The sequence below is a fragment of the Magallana gigas genome, chromosome 10 (assembly GCF_963853765.1).
Source record: "Magallana gigas chromosome 10, xbMagGiga1.1, whole genome shotgun sequence".
Classification (NCBI taxonomy): Eukaryota; Metazoa; Mollusca; class Bivalvia; order Ostreida; family Ostreidae; genus Magallana; species Magallana gigas.
In genome coordinates, this window is record NC_088862.1 from 4701542 (window position 1) to 4724194 (window position 22653).

At 33.8% G+C, this 22653-nt stretch overlaps 1 long non-coding RNA gene across 8 annotated transcripts in view; it reads right to left on the bottom strand.

Annotated features, from left to right (window-relative positions):
- Positions 1-359: 359 nt before the first annotated feature.
- Positions 360-22653, bottom strand: part of LOC105326409 (uncharacterized) — a 31756-nt gene continuing 9462 nt past the window's right edge. Inside the window, exons 4-9 of one of the 8 annotated variants that reach the window (XR_004597832.2) lie at positions 21540-21602; positions 20506-20560; positions 3852-3917; positions 2456-2791; positions 2026-2190; positions 360-1855 (exon numbers count right to left, since the gene is read on the bottom strand). This is a non-coding gene — a long non-coding RNA (uncharacterized lncRNA). Of the gene's footprint in view, positions 1856-2025; positions 2191-2455; positions 2792-3851; positions 3918-6770; positions 6882-15283; positions 15307-20505; positions 20561-21410; positions 21488-21539; positions 21603-22653 lie in introns of those variants that run through there. The other 7 variants (XR_004597831.2, XR_010710028.1, XR_010710030.1 and 4 more) reach the window with 7 other exon arrangements.

A 22653-nucleotide genomic window follows, 5' to 3' on the forward strand; every position in this document is an offset into this window, starting at 1 on the left:
CATCATAGAGCTCCCCCCATGCTAAAGTTTTTTTCATTTTTGTCAATTTATACATAGAAAATCGACTTACCATGGATTTGCCCCTCCACTTAAAAAAAAAATAATTAATGTTTAATTTTATTTTTAATTTACGCTTAAAAATATTTGCTTATCATGTTAAAAGAACATGGTGTTCTCTCCCCCCTCCCCCCCCCCCCCCGCATGTAATAAATGGAAGTGAAAATAAAGAAACCATTGATCTGCTAAAGAGCTGAAGGATTAGAATTTTCATGATTTATTTTTCTTTTTGCTTGCAAAGATTTTTTGGATGAGGCTGCCATCCACCCACCCACCCCCTTTAAAAAAAGGCGCTGCTACGTATAACGTTACGTTTCAGGAAATTACCGTAATTATAGTGAATAAAATATTTGTGAGCATTCATCCAAATTAGTGCAATTTACAACTGTTTCCTGTATCTGAAGAAATGTCCTTATTCGTCAGCTGTTCTTTATCTTAGCCTTTGCAAGATTTTAAGAGGATTTTGGTCATTTCAGCAGATTTACAATAACTTCAATTAGAGTAATTTCCCCTTATCAGTGCTTATTGTGACGTCAAAGCTGACGTTGGTTAAGTGTCGTCTTACTCTTTAAAACTCCCATGAGAAATAAAAGTATGCAAAGTATACTGTTTTATTTACTTAAAAAGCATGATGTTCTTAAAATTACACATCTTATAAGCTTTTCAAAGGTTTTACTTTGATTCTCGGCAGAACGTGATGTTGGAACGTGAGGTTGGAAACCATTGGTACTATGAATTGTGGGTCAAAATTTACTGACTCCGAAAAAATATATCGGATCAATGTGTAAACGTTTGTGACGTCACACGATTATTTTTGATTGAAAGTGTACTGAGGTGAACTTTAGAGGTAACATTGACTGTATGTCGCTTACATCGTTATTGTTTTGTCTTGCTGATTCTCGTGAGAGTGTGAAGTGATAAAAATTGCCATGATTACAGGGAACTACTGGGACGATTAAAACGATGCATTACTGGTCCGATTTACTGACGCCAAAAAAATCCGTTGAATGAATGTGCAACTAGTCCGAATTTTCTATTCACACACGCCTTGCCGGTAGAGCTCGCTTCGCGCCGGCGCTGCGCGCCGGCGAGCTGCGCTCGCTATAAGCTATAGAAGCAGACATATTCGTTCAGGATTAGATTTCGTTATTTTCATTGGGAGTATATATCAACGAAATTAAACCTATGGTGAATTTTTAACCCAAGTATTAATGAATACAAAGAGATTACGATATGACGAAATTAAATACCAATGAAATTTTACTTGGTTTAAACACAACAAAAATTTGACCCAACGAAAATATGTTCTTCTACAGTATAGTTAACAGTTATAACAAACAGCAATCAAAAGCCATACATACGAATATTTTTATATGTAAGAACTAGCGGTCAGTAAACCACATACAAGACAATGTTGTAGTTCAATGGACAAAAGTTGTAAACGACCAGAATCATCAACACTAACGTCATCCATAATATTTGAGAAAAAGGGTTTCATTCTTTGAGTGTTATGAGGTTATCAAAAACGGTCAGGTTGATCAAATCCAATTAAGCCCCACGGTTGACTTGTCCTGGCATTCTTTGAGTCTTCTTTAGTAATGGAGTGCGCAAATCAGAAGAATACATGTAAACATCAATATTTGTTGTGGTTCAGAAAGTCTAGAAGAATACGAGAGAGATTCTGGTAATACAGTGGATTCTTCAGTATAATTAAGTTGGACAAATTGACCATCCATTCCACAGCTGTACTTGATCTTTGGGTCGTGTTCTGTGGTCATTTGAATTCCGTTGGCCAACTCTGAAATAATCCAATGTTAAATCCTACTTGGGTTTAATTTTGGAAGAGAGGTTGACGAGACAAAGAAAAAGAGAGATAGAAAGAAAGAGATAGCTTGTAATAAGGAAGAAAAGGGCAACGAAAGAAATAGCTCAGAGAACCCTTATAAAAATCATCGATAAAAAAGAGACCTTTGGCTGAAATGCAGTTTAGTTTTGTTTTGTTCCATTGGCACTGCGATACGATGTTGTCTCCCTGTAAGATTTGCATACCACTTGATTGATTAAACGATCTGTTTTCACACGTGACTGTCACGTATGTGTTGTTATGGGTGGCTTTTGCTTTAAAATCGGCTTCTAAAATAATAGAAATAATTCAGCAGTGGTTGATTTTGTTTGAGTTAATAAGTACACGTATTTTATTGTGACTTTCAACATTTTAACAACTTCAAGGAACAGGATAAGTTGATAAATAATGAATTATAGAACACTTGTAAAAAGCATACTTTATTTCGTTTTGAGATAATTTTAAAACGAAACTCTAAGTTCAATTGCAATACGATACGTTGGAATTATTTTATCTATTTGTACATAAAACGATACGTTAAGACATATTACTTACTGCATGGCAAAAGAATTATCTTCCTACTATGTGTTGTTCCGTTGCGTAGTGTTGAATTCACAAACAATGCTTTTTCAGCATGTTCTTTGTTATGGTATTTCATATCAAACGTTAAAATCTTGGATGTTTGATTAAATTTGTACTGAACAATTGGGACGGGTAAGCAATTAGGTTTCTTGTCAAAGGGAATCGAGCATGTAAGGATGATATTGTTTTGGTACAGAGATGGAATGTTGACATTGATTTCTTTAGTGGTTGCGTCTAGCAGAATATCGACATAGAAATTTGATCCATGACAAGCCTCTAGGGTTTCTGATACTATCGATGAATAGATTTCTAAAATAGTAAAAAAATTCATTATTAGTTTTAAGTTGTTGAGCAACTTTTCAATGTTTTCAAAGAAATGCATTTTTTAGAGGGACAGGCAGAAGAAATGAGAGAGAGAGAGAGAGAGAGAGAGAGAGAGAGAGAGAGAGAGAGAGAGAGAGAGAAGAAACTAGTTAAAGTTAAATTTAAATGTATTTGCGAAATAAATAGTATTGCGTTTATTTACATTTGAATCATTTTCAAAATCTGATGCACACGTTTTTGTTCAAATATATATCTGAGTAGACTTTACACGTAACAAATTTCGATAATTGTTCACTTCAAATATTTTTTGTGCAGTAAAACAAATGGTTTGCGACCGGTCTGATATCACTATCTTGTTTTTAATTCTTGCATACTTATGTATTTGCACGTGTAATGCAAGATCACCGTTGTTGTAAATCACTAGTAGTCATATGAAACAAAGTAACTTGTATTAATACTTAAACTGTTGTAATGCTTTTTCATAGAGAGAAATTACCAGACACCATTTTATACAAACATTATTAAGGATGTTATACGTTTCTTTTCACGTCCATTCATTCATATGTCTGCAAATGTCTACGTAAAATTGTTGAAAATTAAAAAATAATTTAAGTAAAGTACGTAATTGCTATGAATATCTCATCAGATTAATACTGATTAAACATTGATAATTAATCAACCATCGGGTTAAGGCGAACATATTCGAAGTGCTACGCTACTCTGAATAAAAACGTTTTTTCTTGAATTTTATACAGAATTTAAGGTGGTATGGGAAATCTCCATGTTGTGACGTATATTATGAATTTTATGAATACTTTGTTCCCCAAAATTGTTACCTAACAGCGTGGTGCAGTGGGTTAGAGAGATCTCTACGAATCTGTTAGTTATGAGTTCGAATCCCGGTGGGGATTTTCAAAATTTTTATTTTTCCAAAAATTTCAAAACGTCGTTTTTGACTAAATATTGTAAAATTTGAAAATTCTAAACCTTAATCCACATTAATATCGATGGGTGCCCCACACCACCTTAAGAGAAAGAACAATACCATTTTCTGCCAGTATGACAAATACAGCGATGAGTTTTAACACAAACTGCATGCTTCAGCTTTGATCTGAAAATGGATGAAAATATTCATTAGCATATCAATATAACAGTTTGTTATATTCAGTAGTATATTCTCACTATATAACTCTATATAGACGAGTAGTCAATAATTGTAATATCAGCTCGTCCGAAAAATATTGACTGGTCAATATTTTTTAGATATTGACCGGCTAGGAATAATATCTAGAGAACATTCCCTCTATTTCAAATAATCGCCTCTGATTTGTTGATTCGTAAACGGTGACGTAAATAATTCTTCGCGACTCCAAAACAAGGTGACGTCATAATAGACAATCAGTCAAGGCAAGTAAACAACGAACGCACAATGCGACGGTTTGCTATCATGACGGATATAAGGATTTGCGAATTACTGTGAAGTAAAATCAGGTAGAACAACTGTCTGATAATTCTTACGGTCGGCAGAATATCACAAGTGACCGTTTGATGCAGAGGATATTTTGGAAATGAACTTTGCACAAAATTGAATTCGTGAATTCTTTGTTGAGCTGAGAAAATTACGGCGATCTGTTTTCAATTAATTTCTTAAATTTTGGTTTGTTTCTTCATATAACAAAACAAATGTTGACTGTGTTTTCGGGCAACATTGATTATATTAGCCCCCTTGGGACGAAAATATTGCCCTCCGCTTCGCGTCGGGCAATATTTCGTCCCTCGGGGGTTAATATATCGCATAGCCCCCTAACTCCGTCACTACCCCCAACTCCGTCACTTTCGGGAAACTCCTCGCCGTTTAAAATCAAGTGCGGTTATGACGTCATTTTTTTAATGTCAAAAAACTTCAATCAAATGTCAACAATTTACAGCGGTTAAATTTAAGAATGTGTTCAAACATAACAAAATTACACCTTGTTCATTTTATGCAACAATAATTGCGTGAAATCAGCTAACACTTTTTCACGGGTGCACTAAAATAACAATATTTCTGACATGCGGGCCCATTCGATCATTTACGGTGTTCAGTCACTTTAAGAGAGGTCAAGATGAAACATTTCACATGCAATTTATTTTTTATTAAGGTTAACAATACATTTTTTTCAGTCCGCAATAGCATTCATGCACTACACTTGATGATAACGTCAAATCGCTCATGCCGTAATTTTTGCCTTTTACAGGCTTACAGATATACGGTATGTCGGTATTTAGAATATGCAACATTTATTTAAAATGTAATAAATAAATAATGTAATCATCATTATATTCATTATTGATAATATTTTTGAAATATGTAAGGACATAAATCAAACAGCTTCCATACATTCTGAAAAGGTCATTGTGATTGTTGTTACCAGGGCCCATTTTTTTAATTCTGGCGATCATTTCACTTTGATGAAATTAAATACAATTTAAATTGTATACACCGATTTTACTTATAATTACTTGGCCTAGATTCAAGTTGAGTTAAAACTAAATTGTTAATGTGTCTTCATTCCCTGGCGTATCATAGATCATGTAGGTGACAGAGTTAGGTTCATAGATTATGATAGCACGTGTGATAAACGTCGTATTCAGGGGCTTATTTGAATAATAATAAAAATATTTTTGTAAATAATTTTATAAATTATAACGTTTCAGATTATATTTAGTGATTGCAAATGATAAAAACCGCGCTAGGTTCCGTTCGTTATCGAAAGCAAGATTTTTGTCTTGCCTAGATAGCCGAGTGGGGAGCGCGATGGCCGCTCACTGCTAGGAGATTGGGTTCCAGAGGTCGTGAGTTCAAGCCTCGGTCGGGGCGGATGGTGGAGCTCCAACAAAAGTGAATTTCTCTGTGCTTTATATATATCTTTCACTATGGGCAGGTATATGTCAATTTGAGAGTTATTGCAATGTTTGTGCTTGTTCTATATGTTTGTATCTATGCAATGTGTATCGTTCCGATCCTCTCAGATTGTCGTTTAACTGTATTCCACCTGTATCTCAAGCGACTGTGTAGTGCGCGGCCAGCGCGCTAGGTTCCGTTCGTTATCGAAAGCAAGATATTTGTCTTGCCTTGATAGCCGAGTGGGGAGCGCGGTGGCCGCTCACTGCTAGGAGAATGGGTTCCAGAGGTCGTGAGTTCAAGCCTCGGTCGGGGCGGATGGTGGAGCTCCAACAAAAGTGAATTTCTCTGTGCTTTATATATATATATATATATATATATATATATATATATAGGTGGAGCTCCAACAAGGTGAATTTCTCTGTGCTTTATGTATATCTTTATCATTCACTATGGGCAGGTTTATGTCAATTTGAGAGTTATTGCAATGTTTGTGCTTATTATATGTAGATATATTTGCAATGTGTATCGTCCCGATCCTCTCAAATTGTCGTTTAACTGCATTCCACCTGTATCTAAAACGACCGTGTTGTGAGCGACCAGCGCGCTAGTTTCCCTTCGTCATCGAAAACAAGATTTTTGTCTTGCCTAGATGGCCCAGTGGTTAGCGCGGTGGCCGCTCACTGCTAGGAGTATGGGTTTCAGAGGTCGTGAGTTCAAGCCCCGGCCGGGGCGGAGGTGGAGCTCCAACAAGGTGAATTTCTCTGTGCTTTATATATATATAAAGCACTGGATAAAATCAACAACACTTGACATCTTTCAATTGTCGGATCTAATATATAGATACTAAGCCGTAAACTGAATATATAAAGCACTAAAAATGGCTAACGACACGAACAATAGAAATTGTCAAATTTTCGGGACAACCAGTCCCTTCTTCAGGACCAAAAAATAAATTACATGAGTACAAAGAAAACAAAATCTAAAGCTACTCCTTTGGTCCTGAAGAAAGGACTGGTTGTCACATAAATTTGACAATTTATATATATATAAAGCCTTGGTACAGCAAAAAATACTTACATAAATAAAACAGAATGCGACAGTCCAAATTAAATAAATTGTTTACTGTTAGCGCTTTCAGCCATGTCGGCTCTTCAGACAGTTACAGAACAGGCGCCCCGTCACGGTATAAACACATCGAGGTGATCCGCTGGGTGAGACAGGTATACCGCGTTCCCATCACGGTAAACTCATCATCTACCTGTCCCCGGTAAAATTATCTCCCCGAATGACAAATAAATTGCACGTTTCTTTATATTTAATGACGATATTTAACCAGATTTTGACGGAGATTATAATCGAAATACTTGGAGTCTTTTTTACTCTATTGTTTTATTTCATAGCTATTAAATAAATTATAAAAGTATTTAATTTAACACTCGTGCAGCAATTGCAAATGAAATATTTTCGAATCCATTATCATATTTTAAGAAGGTCGTTAAATTAAAAACTATCATGAAATGATTTTAATTGCCAATAAAATTGTAATTGTGTACGCAGTGTGATTGTGTTTTCTTAACAATTAATTGTTCCGCCTACATTTGTATTGTTTGTTGTTGAAGTCAATGCGTGTCAACTAATGATGAGCAAGTGATTAAAAATTAGGGCTTCCTATAAAATTATCAACCCGGTATTTTTAGCACGTTCCGTTCATTTCTTACAAGGTCTTCTTCGTGTAAAGAACATTTTTTGTGAATTCACGTTTTAGTGAATATGTGTTGCGTTACTTTAGGTACGTGTATGGCTCGTCGTTTGTCATTGCGCGAAGATTCCCACTTACTAGTGCGTTACGTTTGCGACGACAATCAGCCATGTGTTCTTCAAGACTCAGTCTGACTGAGAGAGTAAAGAGCCTTAGAGATACCCAGAGTCGCATAAAATTATGTAATCGAAAGATATTGTGGGTATCCCATGTCATGGTGTCGTGACGGTGTACCAGCTAGCCGCCGTGACGGAGGTTAGCGTTCGCTCGCGACCGAGCCTCTCTCTCTCTCTCTCTCTCTCTCCCTCTCTCTCTTAGAAATGTTGTTAAACCGTGCTTATGTTCTTACACATTTCAAAGAAATTAAGAACATGTTTTGAAAGTTTTGCATTTCATGCCGATAAAAAAAACCATTTAAACATTTCAGTAAATGTATTGATATCATTTTATGTGGGCATGTACATGTAATCTTATTGAATATAAAGCCATTACAAATATGTTAACCCGTTTCACGTTATCGTGACCTGACCCCCCCCCCCCCCCACCGCTTTATGACTGTCGAAGTTAACTTTATTTGACTTATTTGACTTTAGTCCCAATTGTTTTACACAAAGGTGTGAAACCGTCGCACTGACAGGAAATCACTCTACGCTTGAACAGCTGTTGAACGCACAGAATACACAGGAATGAGGCAGGTAGATAATCTGTGTAACGATTGACCAAGAAGAATTCTACATGCATATCAAAAAGTTTTACTAATAGTTATATCAAATAATTGATTCATTTTACTGCGTTCTTTAACCGCTAAACGTGTTGAAGATGTTCCTTCCCGCAAAAAACCTCCATTTTAAACTAAACGAGAGATAGAGAAAAAACACAACGAATTAAACTTTCCAAACACAGTATATCATGCATCACGAACATTGTAAAAAAAACTTAACTGTTAAAAATATTTCTTATTTTCTTGATTAAAAATAAAACTAATAGAACGAAACTTTATCATGGAGGAAACACGTGGTAAAGCTAGCGGGTTGATTTGATTGACAGCGCAGCACGTGGACTCAACTCTGAAATTGCATGATGGATTCAATCACAGTGTACCATATTCTTTTATGAATACTAATTTTATGAATATTTAGTATTGGATATTAGTATATTTCACATAAGTGTACGTTAAATTACGCCTAAACGTCTCTCTCTCCCTCTCTCTCTCTCTCTCTCTCTCTCTCTCTCTCTCTCTCTCTTGTAAGGTGTTGTGCGATTAGACGAAGCCGTACGCAATATAGACTTTTTCTTTTGTCGTGAATAAGTGTGAAAACCCTCCCCTCAAGGGCATGTCGTTTTCTACCCTGAGTTTGTTAATCACTACATGTATACACAGAAAATGATCTTGACTTAAACTTTATATGTATACACAGGAAACGCATACTGATACACGTTATGATTCCATGTGCTTTAACGCAGCACCAACTTTATATATGAATGATAATTTTATTTTTGAATGGAAAAATAGATTTGTTAGTTGATTCCCGACATTTGTTTATTTCTCAATTTAAAACATACACAAGTCATGTATTGACAGTTTACGGCGCTATGCGCGTCAACTTATAAAATGAGAAGATGAAATTGCTCTGCATTGATACGAGTTCATCTTATGAAAATATTTAATTTTAAGATTGTTATAAAAACAGGATTATCAACTAATAGAAATAATAACTGAAATAAGCACGTCAAATACAAAGATATGTGTTTATATTTTCACATTACAAAATTTAACAGCGTAATAATCATGTTATGTTGTAATTCGAATGTAGTTTCCGATTTCATGAAATTCTATTTCATAAATATAATTTATTAATTTTATTATAATATGGACCACAATTTATTTACAATGCAGCTGTTATGCTTAAATCTGAAGTCGCATATTTGACGTGGATTTACGCGACCTGCATTGCCTGTAATGTACAGTACAGTAACAACAACAAGCAGCAGTAGGAATGGCATACTCTAAAACCTGGCCTGGCCTGGCTTGGCCCCATTGGCCTGGCCTGGCCTCAAAGTTGGCCTGGCCTCATTTTTGGCCTCAAAATTGGCCTGGCCCCAAATTTTGGCCTGGCCTCAAAAATTGGCCTGGCCTCTAAATTGGCCTCTTCAAAAATTTTTGGCCTCAAATTTTAAAATTTCTTTTTTTCTCATTTTCTTAGATTAAAATTGAATTTTTATTGATTTCTTTCAGAATTGAATATTCTTAAGGAATAATCATATGAAAATATATATAGGACAAGATGACCGATTTTTCAAGGGCTTGGGGTAAAATGCTGACGATGGACCCTCCACTTTGGAGGGTCCATAGTGGAGGGGTTGGAGCTTGGTGTGTCAGTCTTAATTCGGAGTCCGTTTGATCTGTCATTCCAATTATGTTTTCAGAAACAATATGGGGCACATTGTTTTTAAACACAAGCACATAAAACTTCTCTCCCCTAATTGACGATGACGAATGATGGCACTTTCATTTAGGTGCTGGGTTTTTTTAAAAGTACATATTGTTATTAGTTCTACACAAGATGTATATATAGTAAAAATATTACAGTTGCATTATTGCTGAAATGGACAAAATTTTTAAAATTTATAACAGCTTATGAAAATATTCAATATGATAATGTCAATTTTTCTACAAAAGTGTAAGTCTTGTAAAAATAATTAATTTATTTTATATTACATTTCCTTTAAATGTCCCTATGTCCTGAAGATAATTGTGCTGAAATTTCTAAATGCACTATGACATGGCGAGACATTTCAAACACCGGACATTGTCACCGACAACAATCCGCATTGTTAATACATATTTTGCAACGAAGCTGACACTCTTGGTGACTTGGAATTCGGACTTAGATTTTTCCGATAATCATACTGTTTGACAACAGGATCATTGGGTGGTTTTCTAAATTTTTCTGTAAGTAATTGTCCACATCCATAGCATTTTTTTTTACAATTAATGTTACTCGGGGAAAAAAGATAAATCTCTCCCAACGTTGAGGTGAGTTAACTTCCTGTTCACAGTCTCACTGGACTCAGAAAAATTGTTACACAAACATAGAGTAATTTATGTATCCTGATAAAGTTCATTTGAAGTTGCTAAATTCATTAAATGTTAGGACCTCCGTCTCCTTTTTTTCAATTTCTAATAAACAACCCATATGTTTTAGCTATTAGGTGCATGATGAAATTGGAATGACAGATCAAACAGACTCTAAATTAAGATTGACACACCAAGCTCCACCCCCTCCACTATGGACCCTCCAAAGTGGAGGGTCCATCGTCAGCATTTTACCCCAAGCCATTTTTCAAGTTGAATTACTTTAATCCATGTCTAATCACACAAAAAATACCTATGACATGCATGCACAGCACTGCTCCTACTATAAGAAATAGATTTTCCCAATACTAAAGCGATTAAGTTGTCACTCCCATCTCCCATTTAAAATTTAAACATCATTTTAAGAGACTGACCTGATTGATATCCAAAACATTTGTAAACTGGTACATAGCATTAAATTGTTATCACTGTGTAATGCACTTTAAAATCTGCTGTTTGTTTATATTACCTGTCAACACCAATCAAGCCCAAATTTCCCTCCCCAGCAGAAATTTAATATCAACCTTTTCTGTCCTTAATCTGCTACATTTGGGTCAGATTCATTGCCTATCCTGCCGTTTAACATTTCACTTGTCTAATTTAATTAATGGCATTTGTGAACGACTGCAACATTGCACCCCTCGATAGCTTGACCCGGTGATGTTCATTAATTCATCACCTCCTGATTATAGAGTAGAGTTTCCTGTATGTGTTGCTTGTATACTTAGGAAATAATTGTTCTCCTATGGGGAATTGTCATCATCGGAATTTGAACAAAGCAGAACATTTTGTGATTTTTGATAGAATAAACAAATATTGGCCTCTTCCATTACTTTTTTCTCAAACAAGTCGTTGGTAAAAGAAGAGTTGCATAGATAGTGTCTAATCCTGAGAGCAGTTTGATCTAAATACATTGCAAAAACATGCCATCGTTATACAATTGCAGGGCAAAATCACATTCTTAAGTTCTTAAGAATTTAAATCATACTGAATAAAAATCTGTTAGAATTGATTACTCAACATACTTTTAGTCATAGATATACATTGTTAGTACTATATTTTCAATTGTAACTATTATTTTTGATACATTATCACTTTAAGACACTATAGGCACCAAAAGTGATGTTTAATGTGCGTTGAAAATAAATCAATAAAACATCAATAAAAACGTCAAATATGTAAAGAAAATATAAAAATTAATTTGAGGCCAAAAATTTTTGTAGAGGCCAAATTTGAGGCCAGGCCAATTTTTGAGGCCAGGCCAAAATTTGGGGCCAGGCCAATTTTGAGGCCAAAAGTGAGGCCAGGCCAACTTTGAGGCCAGGCCAGGCCAATGGGGCCAAGCCAGGCCAGGCCAGGTTTTAGAGTATGCCCAGTAGGAATAACGGTAAATCACACCGTCGCGGTGTCATCACGGTCGCAATCCATACCGCGATCAAAAACCGCGATGGTGTATCGCGGGAACGATAAAAATACCGTGACGGTAACGCGGGCCAATACGGGATCCGCGTTGCCTGTACTGTAAACCTGTATAACTGTCTGAAGAGCCGACATGGCTGAAAGCGCAAACAGTAAACAATATATATATATATATATATATATATATATATATATATATATATATATATATATATATATATATATATATATATATATATATATATATATATGTTATATTCAGTAGTATATTCTTACTATATATAGAGAATAATACATACCCTTTTCCATATCACATCCTGTATCAGCCCAAGACTCCAATATCAGCCCGAGGGCCGAAGGCCTGAGTGATGATATTGGTCGAGGGCTGATACAGGTTGTGATATGGAAAAAGGGTATTTATTATTATATTTATTACATGATTAGTAATAAATTATGTAAAAAGGCATCAACTTGAACCAATTGAATTTAAATAATATTTCAAAGTAGTCTGTACATGTATTAAATAAAAATATGAGTTCTTGTTTTAACAAACATGAAGCTACAGAAAGGAATTTCTTCAGGTTTTAAAAGTTGACTGCTTTAAAACATTTGCTAGCATTTGAAGTTTTCAACTGCACTTACAAATGTCGGCTGTAACTTGAAATGTTTTATTTTTCGTCTGTAAACATGCAAAAAATGCCGAAGCGAAAAAAGGCAGAGGAGTTCCGCAAGGGGTGTGATACAGATCCGTATCAGCCCTGGAGCCCGATACGGATTTTGTGATGTCATCTGTATCACATGTGCAAAAAACCTGTATTTATTACTAAGTATGTAATAAAACTCTATATAGACGAATAGTCAATAATTGTAATATTAGCTCATCCGAAAAATATTGACCGGTCAACATTTTTTTAATATTGACCGGCTAGGAATAATATCTAGAGAATATTCCCTCTATTTCAATTAATCGCTTTTGATTTGTTGATTCGTAAACGATGACGTAAATAACTCTTTGCGACTCCAAAACAAGGTGACGTCATAATAGACAGTCAGTCAAGGCAAGTAAACAACGAACGCGCAATGCGAGGGTTTGCTAATAACGGATAAAGATTTGCGAATTACTGTGAAGGAAAATCAGGTAGAACATCTGTATGTTAATTCTTACGGGCGGTGGAATATCACTAGTGAATGTTTGATGCTGAGGATATTTTGGAAATGAACTTTGCACAAAATTAAGTTCGTGAATTCTTTGTTGAGCTGAGAAAATTACAGCGATCTGTTTTCAATTACTTTCTTAAATTTTGGTTTGTTTCTTTATATAACAAAACAAATGTTGACTGAGTTTTCGGGCAACATTGATTATATTAGCCCCCTTGGGACGAAAATATTGCCCTCCGCTTCGCGTCGGGCAATATTTCGTCCCTCGGGGGCTAATATAATCAATGTTGCCCTCAACCCCAGTCAATATTTGTATAATATATAATGTGTTTATGAAGAGAATAAAGGAAATGCAATCAGTAAAACATGGACAATTTCCTTCTTTAAAGCATTTTCAAGTTATCTGTAATGTTTTGCGCAGTAAATTTATTTAAAATATAAATGGGTGGGGTTTTTTTGTTTCTTGATTTACTTTTTTTTATAATTCAGAAACTTATGCATTACAATTGAGTTTTCAATATATTAACAAATCTATTAACAAAGTAACATGAAATATAATAAGCAAATGTCAATTTCAAAAATGTTACTTCTATAATAAGAGATGTATTTTTGTTTGGAAAACAGTTACTTGGTTTTGTTTGAATTTTTATGCACATTTTCGGGCTTTTCCGAAAATTTCGATTCATATACAGAACTCTAAGATGCATTGTGTATGAGAAGTGGAAACATTTCTTTTGGTGGCAAAATACGTTAAGATTTAATTCTTCTAATTTTATTAATATCTTATACAAACAAATGATATTGTTCATTCTAAAAAAAAGAATTTAAAAGAGTTTATGCAACTACCGGTTGATATTTAGATTAAATAGAATGCTCTTGATTCCTAAGACTACTGTTGTTACCGTAATAAGTGTGCTTACGTAATCAATGACTGCGAATTCATTTTTTTTTTCATTGTTTATAGTGTCGAAAAACTAGCTTTTTGAACTCAGTCGTAAGAATATACAGCCTACAAAAATTATCTGGGCTATTTAAAATCTGAATATTTTCAGGTCTTCCAACAATTTGTTGGAATTTCCATGGGTATCATGGGTGTCCATTGTTAGCTGATCTATTTTTGTTATCATATGAAGCAAAATGTATTCAAAAACTTGAAACGTGAAGAAAAAAAATTACTCGCTGAGACTTTCAACACCCAACATTCAGTTATATCGACACGACGTATTATCAATTAACAATTGTTATTTCCATACCTACGTCGACTCGATATATATCCCAGTGAACTTGAAATAAAAGATACCAAAGAGTCTGTGTCATCTGTTTCATATTTGGATATTTTACTGGACATGGACATTGATGGTTATTTAACAAAGAAACTTTATGATAAACTGGATGACTTTAATTTTTCTATAGTCAACTTCCTTATGAAGCTATATATACCTTTATCACCTGCGTATGGTGTTTTGTCTCTAAGTTAATTCGATACGCATTTGCATGCTCTTTGTATGAACAGTTTCTAAGGCGAGGCAAGCTACTGACAAATAAGTTGATAAAACAGGACTATCAACAGTTTCGTTTGAATTTATATTTTCGTAAGTTCTATGGGCGATACAACGACCTTGTCCGCAAATACAATCTTCCACTAGGTCGCATGCTGACTTTTCATACTAGTTGTTAGACTTAACTAATCACCTATTTGAGTACGGACTTTACCGTTTTTCTCGATTACGACAAAGAGCACACGGTGGGTGTGACCGGTGTCGTATAATTTAAGGTCCGCCCCGGAAAATGGTCCGGCCGGACCTTAAATCTTGACATTAAAGGTCCAGCTTTCCCCTATAAGAAAAGGTCCTACCCGTAATCGTTTATCACAGTTTCTCTAAAATTAATTATTCTTTTTTGCTATTCTTTTTTGCTAACGTACTTGTATCTTAAAGATGTCTTTGTTTACATAATCCTGTAGGCCTTTTGCGTATGGTACATATATGACCGTATTATTTTATTAAATTACTTTGTGGAATATCAAATAATGATAGCGGGTTAGATTTTGACCATTCAAATGTTTAAGAATCTGAAAAAAAGAATACCAGGAGTATTTTGTCGATAATGTACACACACCTGATGTAGTCCCTTTGTTTTTAAATCTCTTCCGGTGTATACAATGTATGTGTTAGCAGAGGGTTTCACAACAGGTAAACACAGGTAAATGAAGCCCTGCAGGCATTCACACCTGTGCTAATCAGAATACACCACTGAGCTAAGAAAGAAAACAAGTATTCCTTTTAAAGGAATGATCGGCAATAATGATATATTGATAGCCAGAAGCAATCAACATGAGCAGTTTGATGTAAAATAATCTAAAAAGTACTGTATTTTTACAAAATTGGAATATTTTGAATCTGTACACTATAATTTCATCATTTTAAACTGTCAACAAATTTAATTTTGAAATAAATTTGGGGAAAGCCGCTCGTAAACTCCTTGTCTAGTTCTATATTTTTCACGTAATTATTAAATGTTAATGTATCTTCTCTTCTTCTTCTTCCTCAGTATATTGAGTAGGGCTCTTCAAAGAGCATTAACACGTATACAAAAAAAGAGTTGTATTAAAACAATTTAATGCGACTAAAAGCATTGAATGCCATCATAACTTGCTATTGCGGTCGCATTATAACTTAACCTTGTTTATAAATCAAGCCGTCTTCCTAGCTAGTATTATGCAACACCAATAGATCGAGGTCTGTTCATGGAGCATCCTCTTATGATTGAGGTCAGTTCATCGAGGTCAACTGCATTACTGAATGAATCTTTCGATCGAATTTCTTACGCGTGAGACAAGATGTGCATTCTTGAATTTACAGGTCGAACTGAATTTTATGTATGTTTGCATCTCTTAAGGTAAATGAATTGAAATAAAACTGGGTAAAATGTTATATAAATACTAAACCAAACTTCAAGTTTTTAAAAGAACTACTTAAGCAAGAGGAATGTGTGCGCACGTGGAAGCATTTGCCGGATGCCTCATATAGACACAACAGTAATCGACCGAAGCCGATCACAAAAATAATGTATCCGCTGTAAAGTGGTCTTCGCAACTTAGATTGTCTTTTTAGCTTGTGCTTTGTTTAATTTTCAGTAGATCAGAAACTTATGATAATATATTTTTAATTTATACGTCTCTAGGTGTATTTATTACTAGTTTAAGATAAAAAATAAAAGGTCGCATATGTGGATTACCGTAACAGAGAATATACGTCAACTTTACAATATAGTGTATATACGTAACTGTGGTAGATATAAGGTGAGAAAAGACAAATGGAATTATTTAGATGATGCGTCTTCCTATAATTAAAAGCGTGTTTTAATTGACTAGCGGTGCAGTGTTTTAAAAAGTAATGAAAGTGATAATGTTGTAATAATCTCTCTCTCTCTCTCTCTCTCTCTCTCTCTCTCTCTCTCTCTCTCTTCATGATGTGCATGCAATATTGCTAAAAAAAGTATGTGTTTATTCCCGACAGTATTTGATCACCTCATTATTCTCAAAGACTTATTCCCTCGTACAATACTTTTATATGTATATAATATATAGTTTATAATAATTATACATGTAATTAAGCAAGGATTTGGTAACAAGTAAACACTTAATAAGTAAATCCGATATGTCCAAGTAACGATTTCTCTGTAAGCACATTTATGAAAAATTAAAGACTAATCTTACAAAAATTGCGTTGAGGAAGAAAATACAACATGTAGGTGCAAGGTGTAAAATTTGTGATAAAAGTGCTATGTTACAAAGCGGTTTAATGCAGAAATATTTTTGTAAACTGCCTAAAAAATATCCTTGCGGTTTAAAGAAAAATATGTATCTCCGTGGAATAAAATATTGATGTCCTCATCAAAAGGGATAGTGTCTAAGAGTAGAGATAGTGATATTGAGAATTGGAGATTATACTAACCCCCCCCCCCCCTCCCCAAACCCAAACCCCCACGGCCCAACGGATTAGGAAATTAGGAGTTTCATGATTTGGGAAGACATTTGTTTGATATTTAATTTGTTTTTTTTTTTTTGATTTTCAGATATCTCCCGTCACCCCGTCACCCCCCCCCCCTCCCCACGGATAAGGATTTACTAGTACTTGACTTTTGGAATTTGGGAATTAGGGGTTTTTTGTGTCGAAATTTCCGATGAATAGTCTAGCCCCCCCCCCCCCCTCCCCCACTTCAATTTGCTTCCGACGCCACAGCATGGATGCAGTAAGTTTGTTATAGATTCTGTTGTGATATTTTTCAGTTGATCTTCTTAATGTTAGAGTGGACAATGGACATGAAATTGACTTTAGGTTTTTTCTTTAAAAATGTATTCAGAGTAGTTACACATTATCTATAATAATATGTATATAAATGATTTTCATCGTAAAACATTTCTATTAAAGGAGCGAGACCCAGTACATGTACATGATTTTTATCCCACAGGTGACACAGAAACCGTTTTCTAACTTTTAAATACCGTGACACAGTTTAACCCCTTTGAAATTGTTCGTATAAAATGTCGCAATGTAGGACCTATTTCATCTTTATAAATTTTTGTTTTAAATAATCAAAACTGTGGTGCTTTCGGCCATATATAGGGGATGTTTAGCGATGATCAGAACAATAGAAATCAAACACGATTATGTCGGTAGTAATTCATAAAAGGAAAATTTATAAATTCATATAAGCTTTAAGAAGGACAGATTACTTTATCAATGTATTTGTGAAAACTTTTATCATGTCTATAAGGGATACGTTTTCTCAGAATGAAAACAAAAATCCACCGATGATAATGAAAAACCGTCTCTTGTGTGTTATAGACCTTTCAAGTAAGTGGGGTGTTTTTGTTTTTAAAACAGGGGGTCAATGATTTTCTTTTTGAGTTAATGGCTATTGAATGTTTCATGAAAAATTCACAAAAATCCCGAAACTTTTCCACTATAATTGAGATTTTCTTAATTGTGAATCAATCCTTACCCATTTCTGATTCAATTTAACAAAAAACTGAATGATGATGATGATGATACTAAAACATTTATTGTATTAAACTCAGTATATTGACTTTACTTTGCTGGCATAAAATTTATATGAGGTCAGTAAAAAATTTTTTTAGATAGTGTGTCTTTTATCGTTTTTAAGCATTTTTGAAATACTTTTATAGTGTGTGCCATACGATTATCTAAATAAAAAGGGAGATAAAACAAACGTAATTTATGCAAAATTATGTTGACTAACAAATAAAATCTTAATTTTGAATATTACAGCAAAAATATTTCAGCGAAAAATAAAATCTGCAAAAATTTAGTCCAAATTTCCTCTATTTTGCTTCAGGGGCATGGTCACGATTTTGGTCATATTTTATTTTCCTGTTTTTATTATTTACAATGCTTTATGGATGCATTTCTAATGCAAATGAAATTTTGGTGCCCGTCGATGAGTTTTAAGCAAGATACAGGGCTCACAATTCTTCGTCATGTAAACAAGGCTCGTGCCCTGTTTTTGTTTACATAGGTTCAATATATCAGTAACAAATCTTTTTCAAGTTGGTTTGTCTATATTCTGATTCATTTTAAGCATATAAACAGTATCTAACGATTAACACATTCATTTAAAACTGGAATTTTCACTTCAACATTAAAAATGTAAACAAAAGCTTTGTTTACATAGCGAAGAGATGTAAGCTCTGTAACTCGCTTATAACTCAACAAATGACACTCAAATTTTAGTTGCCCATTCAAAATGCCTTACTGAAGCATTTTAAACATTAAAATCGAAAAAAAAAATTTGACCAAAATCGTGACCATGCCCCTTTAAGGAAGGAGTCTTCTCGTTATAAAACATACTTCTTATAATAAGAAATTCACGAAATTTTGACACAATCAAACGAACCATATTACCAAATGATTTTATCAGTTTAATCAAATTTGACTTTTTTGTTTTTGCATAAAGGTCAGGTCATTTCACTACCTTTTTCCTCAACGTAAAGGATGATAAAAATAAACCTAGCTTTTTGCAGTTATGTAGACATTTGTTTGAGATTTGAAAGTTCTATTCTTCAATGAAATGATAATCAGAATGTCCTTCAGCCTATGCTACTTAATTGGAATAAAGATCTATACTAAAACTGACATTGCTTAGCCTGCATTTTCTCTAATTTTCCTAAATTTTGAAGAAATTTTTATTATTTTTTTATGCTAATTTATTGACCATTTAATAAGAGAGAAAACTAATTTAGTGATTTTTTCTTTGTTGTACAACTATCAAATGCTATGTCGAAACTTATTTATGTCATAAATACTCTTTTGGGTTTTGAACAAATTCTACTCATGACATTGAACTTTATAGCAATCCGAATTTGAGAACTCAAACCCCAAGTAAACAACGTCCTTAGGATAAACTTTCTTGAATTTCATAGTATCTTAAATTTACATTCAAGCAATTTAACGAGGCCGAGTACAGAACGAGTACGCACGCTTTCGCGCAGCGTTTCCTTTGTATTGTGACGTCATCTTTTTGCTTGGTTGACGCCATGGCGTGATAGTTTCAACTGAAGATATTCAGCGAAAATTGTTGAAAATATCTCGTTTGGTGCGTAAAAATAATGTTATATTGTAGAATAAACATAAATGTCTCGAAGTATAAGCTATATTTGGGCTCGGGTCGAAAACGTGAAGAGGGTTCAGCAAGCCTAGCCCTCTGTCACGTTTTCTTAACCCGCCTAAATATAGCTTAATTCATATATTTCAAGACAGTAACCATGTATTTTATATTAATGACCCTTAATATGTGATGTTATATATTTTTTTAATACTTAAATATTTCTGAATGTTTTAATAATACTATATAGATCCGACTTCCGACTTTGCCAATTAAAAAATAGCCATTATCTGACGAATCTGGGAAATTGGGCATACAAAAATCAACTTTGATAAAACCCCTGGAAGAAACTAGGAGGTAAAAGGTTTTTTTTAATTGACCATTTGATGCCTTTTAGCAATAACTTTAATATGTAGAACAGAAAAAGAAATCCCTAGGGCAGAAGTTTTGAAAAAATGTAAAAAATATGCAAAATTGATACATTTCAAGCAAAATCCCATAGGGTCCTATGTTAAAGATAAACAAACTTTGAGATGACCCCCTAAACAAACGGTGTGATAAATGTCTTATTTTTTAATATTAAAATAATAATTATATCAATAGAAATTCATGTAAAAAGTTTCATCCAAAAATCTAGGGCAGAACAAATTAGACCCGGCCTCGTTAATGTAATGAATCAAACGACTTTAGAGCGATAAAAACAAAGATAATACCTGTTCAGTGAAATTCTCAATGATTGCTTTCCAAAGGCATAACTGCTCTATCTTTCTAAATAAGTAAAGAAACAGTTTGTTCAAATATTTTGAAAAAGGTATCATGTTTAATTTAATTGGTTCTCTAGACATTTAAAGGACCCTGTATGTCCTGTATAGGTATTTACACACGCCGATTTGGGGTATTTAGAGTAGATTGTCACACCACCTTATCGGTCACAAATTAAACCTTATCTAATCTAATCTAATCTAATGTAGCTTATATGCACGTTTGAGAGGTAACTGATGTAAATCCCAATTAAAATGACTACTGCAAAATACCTTTGTATTTGTATTAAGTGCTTTGTTTAAAAATATATTGTAAATATCGTTGGTTCATGAACTTAAAGATGGTGTAAAGACAATATAAAGCGTAAATGTCACTTAAAGATGCTTAAAGGTGGCTTAAAGATTTAAGTTAAAGGTGAAGAAGTTTGGACATTAAGGACCTATAAGCTCAGCTTAAAGGTGACTTAAAGGTGGCTTAAAGATTGTATATCCTTTAAGCCACCTTTACGCCACCTTTAAGCCACCTTTAAGGACTTGCTTAAAGATTGTTTTTCGCCCTGTGTTCATTTTCAGAGTGACGCATTTTGCCGAAAAAAGAATCTGACTTCACACTACAAATTTTTAACAGAAGAGAAAAAATTAAATGAGCTTTCATTTAAGGAGCCCTTCGATGTTGAATGAAAATTAGGACCAGAAATATGAACCACAATGTTTACATTACCACCTATGGATAATACATTAGTGGACTATACCTATTTTTAAGATTGTCAAACCTCTGGCTATCTTAAAATTTCCAAATCTCTGTTTGAATTAAACAAAGGTTCCCTTTGATCGGAAGAATAATAATCATGTCTTACCTTTTCCATAAGCCAAGCATTAATAATGTTTCCACAATCAAACAACGTCCTTAGGATTTTAAATTTACATTCAAGCAATTTAATGTACTGAATCAAACGACTTTAGAGCGATAAAAACAAAGATAATACCTATTCAGTGAAATCCTCAATGATTGCTTTCCAAAGGCATAACTGCTCTATCTTTCTAAACATCTAAAAAAACAGTTTGTTCAAATATTTTGAAAAGGTATCATGTTTAATTTAAATGGGTCTCTAGACATTTAAAGGACCCTGTCTGTCCTGTATAGGTATATACACACGCCGATTTGGTGTATTTAGAGTAGCGGTCACACCACCATATAGGTGACAAATTTAATCTTATCTAATCTAATCTAATCTTATGTAGCTTATTTGCACGTTTGAGAGGTAACTGATGTTAATTCCAATTAAAATGACTACTGCAAAATACCTTTGTATTTGTATTAAGTGCTTTGTTTAAAAATATATTGTAAATATCGTTGGTTTATGAACTTAATTTCAAAACTGACAAATTGGGGTGTTATTCATGTTTTTGATCTCTTGTTATGAATTAGTTATGCATTACAAATCATCTTTATCAAAATGCAAAAAAAACAAAAAAACCAAAAACAAAAACAAAAAATCCAAAAAACAATAAACAAACAGAAACACACAATTCAGCGGCCATTTGTTGCCTAACTGAGTAGTTAAAATATGTTCAAATCGTCTTCTATAACTGATGTCTTTATCAAAACATAAAAAATGCTTTCATTTATTCGGTATATAAGGGTAGCAGCATTGCCGATAAAAATACATAAACGCGAAAGTGCGTATTTTTCTGCATTGTCGCTACTTTTTAACCCGTATGAATTATCAAAGAAAGCAAAATATTGTTTGTATCTAATTCTTTCTTTTAACAAGATAATGATTTGATTGTAAAGAGTAAGTAAATGTAATTTTATTCTTATTAATGTATATCAATACATTGGATTAAAGAAATAGCAAAATCCTCTCATAAGGGAATTTTAGTCTGACATCATGATGATTGTTTCGTGCAGTCCGTGATATTTCTTTGATATCTGGAGGTTTTTACAGATCGAGAAACTGGTTAGGACTAGTTTGTATAGGTTACAGTCTTGTCAGTTTCTATACAGCTGTACATTACAATCAACTCCAGAAAGAGATAGAGAAAATCATTGTTAGTTGACGTATATATAGTCACATTAAACATGTATCATAATCATAT